Source organism: Medicago sativa, chromosome 1, assembly GCF_051527215.1.
Source record: "Medicago sativa cultivar Bolivia chromosome 1, Bolivia_mono, whole genome shotgun sequence".
Classification (NCBI taxonomy): domain Eukaryota; kingdom Viridiplantae; phylum Streptophyta; class Magnoliopsida; order Fabales; family Fabaceae; genus Medicago; species Medicago sativa.
In genome coordinates, this window is record NC_140749.1 from 40,634,570 (window position 1) to 40,643,485 (window position 8,916).

The following is an 8,916-nucleotide window of genomic DNA, read 5'->3' on the forward strand; positions in this document are numbered from 1 at the left end:
TTTAACCTTAGCAAAAGTTTCGCCTAACTTACTACCCCCAAAAGATATGACATTAACTTGGGCTTTGGGATTGGCTTCGGTTTGACCAGGAAAGACTCCCGGTGTTTGGGAAGAGGTAGCCACTTGTTGGGCTATTTGAGCGATTTGAGTTTCAAGCATTTTAGAGTGAGTAGCAATAGAATCAACCTTGGTATTGAGCTTGGAAAGAGAATCATTCAGAAATCCAGTTTGGTTTTTAAGTTCTTGAAGTTGTTTGTTTTGGTTGGCAATAGAATTTTCCAACAAAATTTCCAAATTGGATTTCTGAGTGAATCTTTGGTTGTTTGCATAACCGGGTGGTGCTACTTGTCCATAGGGATTTTGGTTTTTATAAAAATTTTGATTTTGTCTCATCCCTTGGTTGTATTGAGCATAATTCATTTGCTCAACACCGTTAATAGCACTACCTAGTTGGCAATCAACACCAGCATGACCAGTTATACCACATATTTCACAAGAAGGAGTAGAAGCAAAATTGATAGCACTAACATTGAGTTTTTCAAGTTTTTCAGTTAGTGTATCAATTTTAGAAGCAAGGTGGTCATAGTTAGAGACTTCGTGTATACCTGCCTCCTTTTTGGAGGATGAAGAACTAGTGATGGCTCTCTCGTCGGTCCATTTGTAATGATTTTGAGCCATGTCTTCAATCAAGGCATACGCCTCCGTGTAGTTCTTGTTCATAAGTGCTCCACCTGCAGCTGCATCAACAGACATCTTAGTGGTATAAGACAAGCCATTATAAAAAGTGTGGACTATAAGCCACTTCTCTAGGCCATGGTGGGGACAAAGTCTTAGCATTTCTTTGAAACGCTCCCACGCCTCATAGAGAGATTCCCCATCTTTTTGGTTGAACCGCGTGATTTGGTCTCTAAGTTTAGCGGTTTTAGATGGTGGAAAGAAACGGGCAAGGAATGCTTGCCTCATCTGATCCCATGAAGTAATGGAACCGACTTCAAGGGAATGGAACCAAGCGCTAGCTCTATCCCTTAAGGAAAAGGGAAAGAGATGAAGTCTTACGGCTTCTTGGTTCTCCTTCATGGTTCCACTAATTCGTAGGAAAACAGAGATGTGAAGATTGGGATCCTCAGTGGGGGATCCCGAGAATTGGTTTTGCTGCACCAAGTTAAGTAGGGCAGGCTTAATTTCAAAATTGTCATCCTCAACCGTTGGGTACACAATAACAGCTTGTGGCTCAGCCGTAGACGGCGTTGCATACTCTTTGAGAGTGAGTTTGGCCATGGCGGTGTTATTTCGTGCGTCTCTCTTTCGTCTATGCAAATACCTTTCGATCTCGTTGATTATTACAACTCGATTTCTGGTTTTTCGCATAAAAAATTGAGAACCCAAGAAGTTAGTGATAACAGAAAAATAAAAATAAAATTAAAAACAGAAAAAGAAAGAGAAGAAGAGAGAATTCTAATCACTAAGAAAAAGCTAATTAAATTAGTTAACTCCCCGGCAACGGCGCCAAAAACTTGATAGGGCCAAACCGCAAGTGTACGGCCTATCGAAGTAATAGTAGTAAGTAGAGTTATCGTTCCGCTAGGGAGTTGTTCAACTTAATTAACTTTTAGTGAATGATTAGAGGAGAGAAAGTTAATGAAAGAGAGTTTGATTGCTGAAGGTAAAAACAATAATAATAAAGGGCCTTAGGATCATTGGTTCATCATAATGACTAATCCTTCACTAGACAAAACCTAAACATCTAATTTCATGATTTACACACTAATTTCTAAAGACCGGTTTCCCTTAGCCCCTCACCTTTCCGATGAAAGTCCGGTGAGAGTTTACTTCTAGCAACCAAGCCTATTTCACTGACATGATTACTAGAAGATGCATAGAGGATTGAAACTACTCTTTGTCTCAATAGTTGCAAAGACTATTTCACTGTTTTGCAACTATTGTCTAGATTCACTTGTTCCAACATCAAGAATCCGCTCTCGCTTTATGAATTGATGTTTGGGATGATGGATTAACGATTATCAAACCCTCCGCTTTCGCTTCCACAGTTTGATAATTGTTAATCCACGTTAAGACGGTGAATCTAGATTAGAAATTAGGGTTACATAGAAATTAGGGTTTAGACATGTTTTGTTTAGGATTGAGTCATTAGACTCCCCAATAATCCCAAGACGAAGAAGTCTACTCACTCATGTTCATCGTAGACATGGGGGAAGAAGAGAGAAAATAACAGTAAAGTAAATTGCAGAGAAAGTAAAAGGGAAAATAAAGACTTTTATTAAAATAGCAATTGAAATAAACAAAGTAAAGCATGATTGTTTATGGTGGAGATCTACTCTATTTATAGCTTTACATCTGACTTAGAAACTAAGCAACTAAAAGGATAAAACGGTAAAGCTGCAACAGGGTAACTTGGGCTTGAAGAAAAGCAGCAAAACAGGTCCTGGAGACGGGCACGGCCGTGCCACATGTTGGCACGGGCCGTGCCAAGCTTCTGACTTTGGGGGGACATATTTTTGTCCCGTATCTTCGTATTCTTGCGCTGTATTTGTTCCAGTCCTCTTTCTTTTGCTCCAAGGCACCTTCCACCATATATTTATTCCTAAAATAAAATAAAACATAATTTGAAGTAAAATATTCTAAACTAAAATAAAATGCAATAAAATAAAACTAAACTAAATAAGGCAATAAATAAGACTATCTATGACTCATCAGATTGTCCAGAAGATGGCATTCACTCACAAAGACTGGCATGAGATGTTACCGTTGCCTCGCATGGACATCGTACTTCAGTACATATTTCAACAGGGGCAACCCTCCCTCCTTCCCCAATATACAACATGGAGGTCGTGCTTCCCGTGGAGGTCGAAGTCCCGTCAATAGGAGTTCTTCTAAAGTCCAAGCTTGATCAAATTTAAACTCATGACGACCCTGTACAAATATATCAAAAGAGGTTTGAAACAAGCTTCTAACAAAAAGGTTCGTCCCCATGAATTTCAAGAATGGAACTTTGTAATACTTTCCCACCAGACTCCAGGGGCAAGTGGGCGTCTAACTATGAAGTTTCGTGTGCAGTGACTTTTACAACTATGGATGGTGACAAAATCACACGTCCTATGAATGCCGGTGCAGTCAAGAAATACTCTGTCAAAAAAAAAACTCGATAAGTCGCAAATCTTAAAAAGCGGCTTAGGCAAAAATGAGCGTCTCGGTGGACTGAAAACCCGAAAGGGCGGTCCAGGCAAAAATTAGAGACATGAACAAAAATGATTATCCTGATAGGTTGAAACCCGAAAAGGCAATCTATGCAAAAGTTAAGGATCATGACAAGTAACTGCATCAGTCAGCACAGTCCACTTGGGGCATGCAGTCGTCAAAAGACCTCCGATTCAAAGCATCTACAGATCAAAGACTCGGAACAGGGGCATTCAAAGTTGTCAGGGAGTATAACGGTTATTGTGTTCAATGTACCTTCCAATATATTTACCATTTTCCAAATTTTTCAAAGATCTGTGGAGCCATGCCATTGGCAGGTCACCACTCAATTCATCAAATTTGAGCCTGTGCCCATTTATTTGGAACTCCCATTCATTCTATTTGCTAAATTTCTTCTATTTTTGATGGCAATACTTGAAGCAAAAATTTTCAAAATACAAAACTTTTTTTTACGTCTTTTGAAAAGTGTGAACGACAAACACACTCTCTTTGAACTCGTGAGCAGTTGAAGCGTACATCAACATCCGTCTCGAGAACGGTTACATTCCGAAAGAGAAACATGACTAAACACTATGAAGAGGACCTTTGCTTTGAGCAAGATGATGTCACAGTCCAAGGATACAAAAAAAAAAACAAAAAGAAAATCAAAGCTCGCTAAGTTGAAAACCTAAAAGGGCAACTTAGGCAATAAAGAGCGTCCCGGTGGACTGAAAACCCGAAAGGGAGTCCAGGCAAAAATTAGGGGCACAAAAAAGAATATACTCCCGGTGGACTGAAAACCCGAAAGGGCGGTCCAGGCAAAAGTTAGGGATTTTCAAAAAAAGGAAAAAACATGACTGTTGAAGCATGCCAGAGGAAGAGCACTCTGCGCCAGTTTACAAACGGCGACTTCTTCCAGACTTTTGGTTACCCAATGGGCTCTATCCCCAAGAGGCATCAGTTGCTACCTTGTGTCGGGTTTTACACCGCCAACGGCTCGATTTGTTCACAATAATATCATCTCCAAGGAAGTTTGCCGAGTGTTTGTACTGCGATGTCAGTCCGCCTCCCATCCTACATATCTTGTCTCGTTTCGTCGAGTCGCCTGTCATATCCAATTTATACAGTCGTACGAGCTACATCCATACATTCATACATTCATACAATCATACATTCATACATTAATACTTTCCCGCATTCATGCACTCATGCATACACAACATATACATGACATCATTCACACATGATTGCATTAGTCACCAAAATCTTGTTTCGGTCGTGTCTCTTCAGTTCGATCAAGCCGCAAGTTTCCACACATGAACATTTGACTTTTACCTTCTTACAATCAAAATTGTCATCCCCAGTGTGTCTGGTCCAAAGATGTCACTCATTATAAGCCCGGTGGATTCCGGCAAACTTTTTGTGAAGCCGAGTGGATTCTCGCAAACCTTATCAAAAGCCGAGTGGATTCTCGCAAAAGCCGAGTGGATTCTCGCATATGTTTACCAAGCCGAGTGGATTCTCGCAAAAGCCGAGTGGATTCTCGCAAACCTTATCAAACGCCGAGTGGATTCTCGCAAAAGTCGACTGGATTATCGCAAAAGCGGAGTGGATTCTCGCAAAAGCCGAGTGGATTCTCGCATATGTTTACCAAGCCGAGTGGATTCTCGCAAAAGCCGAGTGGATTCTCGCAAACCTTATCAAAAGCCGAGTGGATTCTCGCAAAAGCCGAGTGGATTCTCGCAAATGTTCATCTTGTTTCAAGCTGCCAGTCCTAAAACAACGGACCGCTTGAGTTTGCTACTTTCTCTTGTTTCAAGCTGCCAGTCCTAAACAATGGACCGCTTGAGTCTACTTTTTGCCTTGTTTCAAGCTACCAGTCCTAAACAATGGACCGCTTGAGTTTACCTTGTTTCAGGCTGCTAGTCCTAAACAACGGACCGCTTGAGTTTACCATTTTGTCTTGTTTCAAGCTGTCAGTCCTAAACAACAGACCGCTTGAGTTTACCTTTCGTCACGTTTCAAACGGTCAGTTCCAACCAATGAACAGTTTGAAATCACATTTTATTTTCTCCAGTGTCATCCCCAGCGTTGGCTGTTCTAGTGATGTCACCGGTCAATTTCAATTTCAGAGGTGTCATCCCCAGCGTTAGCTGTTCTAGTGATGTCGCCGGTCAATTTCAATTTCAGAGGTGTCATCCCCAGTATTAGCTGTTCTAGTGATGTCACCGGTCAATTTCAATTTCAATTCCAGAGGTGTCATCCCCAGCGTCAGTTGTTCTAGTGATGTCACTGATCAATTTCAACTTCAATTTCAATTTCAAAAGTGTCATCCCCAGCGTTAGCTATTCTAGAAATATCGCTAAAAGTGTTGTCTTCATTAAGCTATCGTCCCAAACCAATACGGTAGCAAACAATCTGTTCCCCAGTGAAACTACATTTCCCCAGCAGAGTCGGATCCCTTTTCTTTAACGAACTTGGGTATCCCTCTGTGTTCTTCATCCCAGTTAAACCATCTTTGCCGTCCTGCATTCATAATTGCATCATGAGCATTTCACAGCATCTTAGGTCCAAAATTGGTGTACTTTTATATTTAAGTCTCTTCGGCCCGTCAAAACAAAGATTTCATCTTCAATTCTCCGGACGAAGAAACTTAAATAAGGGCATCTGTCATACCCCAATTTTTGACCTAAGGTCCCACATTCATACGCCGTCTGACCCTGAATAGTCTCTGACTTTTCAAAGGAAATTTTGGCAGAGAGGTATTTTAAAATACCTCATTTTTGTTCCGATTTCGAGCCCTCTACTCAATTTATTTTTATATATTAGTTCTCTTACTTTTATTTAGTTTTTTTAGTTTATTAATTTCCATCTTTTATTTTAATTTCTATTTCTATTTTGTTTTTATTTTAGTTTTATTTTTCCTTTTTAATTACATTTTTAATGTGTCTAGTGAGTCCAAAAATGATATAAAAAAAATAGTGTCAGGGTCCATTTTGTTCACGCCACAATCCCAGGCCAAATTTGTGCAAATTCAGACATCTCATTCCTTTTTTTCACAGAACGCGTTCAAGCATTTTAATGCCGTTCATGACCATTTAATTCCATTATTTTGTTTCTTGTTCAAAGGCAGAATGAAAGTAATAAAAAGGAGGGATTGGGATCGAACAAGGGGGGCCAATTTCAGGATAAACCTGCAAAAACCAACACACGCACAAATTCTCCCAAAGAAAATCTTCAACAGCACAAAAGCCATTTTCTTTTTCGGTCCAAAACAACACAGCACAAACAGTTTGAATCATCACAAGTTCACAAAATCGTTCAAACCATCACAAATCTCAATTGTCATCAAAGACGATTCCAACAACAACCCAACCCTCACTCTCGGCCTCAACCATAACACACAACCATCAAATACCCAAATCCAATCCAACCCTCACAGACCAATCGAACCGTGCCGAAACAGCCACAACACAGCCGTATCTACACAAGACACCGACAGATCCGAACAGCCATCAAAACAACCCGAACTATCCCAAAAATCAAACCTTTTACCACACCTAACCAGTCCTCAAACCTAACCGAATCAAATCCCAAAAATCCCAAGGGTATACATTTCTATCTCATAAATCTAATTTGCTTTGAATCTTTTTTTGTTTTGTTAAAATAGGAAGGGAGTCAAAAAAAAAGATGTAGAAAGAAGAACAAAGAAAGAAGAACGAGAGACGGGAAGAGAGAGAAACGTATGGAGAAATGAAGGATGATGCTTGCAAGAAAATGTTTTATAGGTCTCCCTGTTCCAACGCGAGCTTGCCCACGGTTCTAACTGTGCAGCTCCAGATCCAAGCCCTTTGATCTGGATCAGAGGCCAAGAATTGATTTTCTTTGGCCCATGCGATTTGGGCCTCTCCCTCAGCCCAGTCTGTCTTATTGTTTACTCCTTGCGCCCCCAACTTCATTATCTGCACCGCCCCTGTCCTTTATTTTATTTAGTTTCTTGCATTGCATCTTATTTTCGTTTAATTTTGCATTGCATTTTATTCATACTTTATATCATCACATGCATTTTTATTTTTTTTGTCATTCATTTTTATTTGCATAGATTAGAATGTAACTAGGTCAAATGTACAATATAAATGAGAAAAGTGTGTGTGTGTCTTTAATTTCTTTACTACTTTATATATCGAAAAATGCAAAAAAAAATTAGATTAGGTTAGGAGATTTTGTGGTGATCCAACGTCACTACAAAATTCTCACGCTTTTATTTTTATTGCTACGTTAGTTTATTTTATGTTCTATTCAATATTCAAAAACAACAAAAACATTCAAATAATCAAAAATCACAAAAATATTTTCATAATAAACCTTGATTTTCAATCAAGTGATCGTTCTTTTTACTTTCTTTCTTAATCAAATATCAAATCAATTTTAATCATACTTTGAGTCATCTTTCTTTCAATATAAAAAATACAAACAAATACTCATTTGCCACTTGGCTTTTATTTTAAAACCTTTTTTTCAAAATTAATAAAAAACACCAAAACAAATCAAACGTCATTTTCTTAACCCCGAACTACGAGCTTTTGATCCCTCACGGGTACGTAGGCAGAGGACACTCGTCCTTCCAAATTAATAAAATGTAGATAAACTAGGTCTCCTTTTCTTTTATCATTTCAAACTTTTTTTTTCAAAAAAAAAGCAAGTTATAGCACATTAATTAAATGAAACCAAGAGGTTCCCGTAGAGTACTACGGACATAAAGGGTGCTAACACCTTCCCTTTATGTAACTAACCCCCGAACCCTAAATCTTTTCAAAATGTGGGGTGTTTGAAATTTTTTCCCCTTTTATTAAAAAATTAAATGTTCAGTCGTGAAATAAAAGTGAGTCTAACGCTAACCAAATAGCCTTGATATCCGAAAAATGACGCGACACTCTAGATACCAATTGAAGGTGAGAAAAACACAAGAAGGGGGGGTGGGTTGAATTGTGTTTTGAAAAATTCTTCGTTTCTCCTAAAAACTGAACACACTTGATCAGAAGCTAAGTGAGACAGCTTCTGAAGTGGTAATCAGAATCTAAATGCAGCGGAATAAAACAGAGAGAGAAGAAGAACGACACAAAGCAATTATATTGGTTCCTTCCACAATCCGGAAGTAGTCCAGTCCCCCTTGCACTTCCAAGGAGATTTCACTAAGAGTAATATCTGATTACAATTGCTCAAGCACACAAGCAAGTGACTTCCTTTGCTCAAGCACACAAGCAAGAGACTTCCTTTGCTCAAGAACACAATCAAGAGACTTCCCTGCTCAAGCACAACTGCAAGATACTTCTAACTAAACAAAATTACACAGAAAATTGTTTAAGGTTGAACACTTGATATACAATCAGAGGTGCTCACAATACAAATCAGATACAGACTCAATGACTTAAGAATTTCTAAGATATGACTTTGAGACACAGAAATTCTAAGTGAATGCAGAACAATTTCAGCAGAGGTTTGGCACTTGTAAAAATGTTGTGAGTCTTTTCGTTCAGCGTTCTAGCATTAACGTTCTTGCATTACCAATTCTCTAAGTCTTCACTCCTTTATATAGAGGTGTGAAAGAGACGTTGTGAAATTGCCAGCACATCAAAGAGTCGTTGTTGAAGCTTGATCTTTCACCAATAATCTTTTGCCTGATTTGGTTGTTGTCCTATGAAGAACCAATTTGAAATCCAT

The 8,916-nt window shown here is 39.0% G+C and overlaps 1 non-coding gene across 1 annotated transcript; it reads left to right on the forward strand.

Moving 5' to 3' along the window:
• The first annotated feature begins 808 nt into the window (after positions 1-808).
• Positions 809-915, forward strand: LOC146954946 (small nucleolar RNA R71). The gene has a single exon (XR_015025135.1). It is a non-coding gene; the product is annotated as a small nucleolar RNA R71 (small nucleolar RNA).
• The last annotated feature ends 8,001 nt before the right edge of the window (positions 916-8,916 follow it).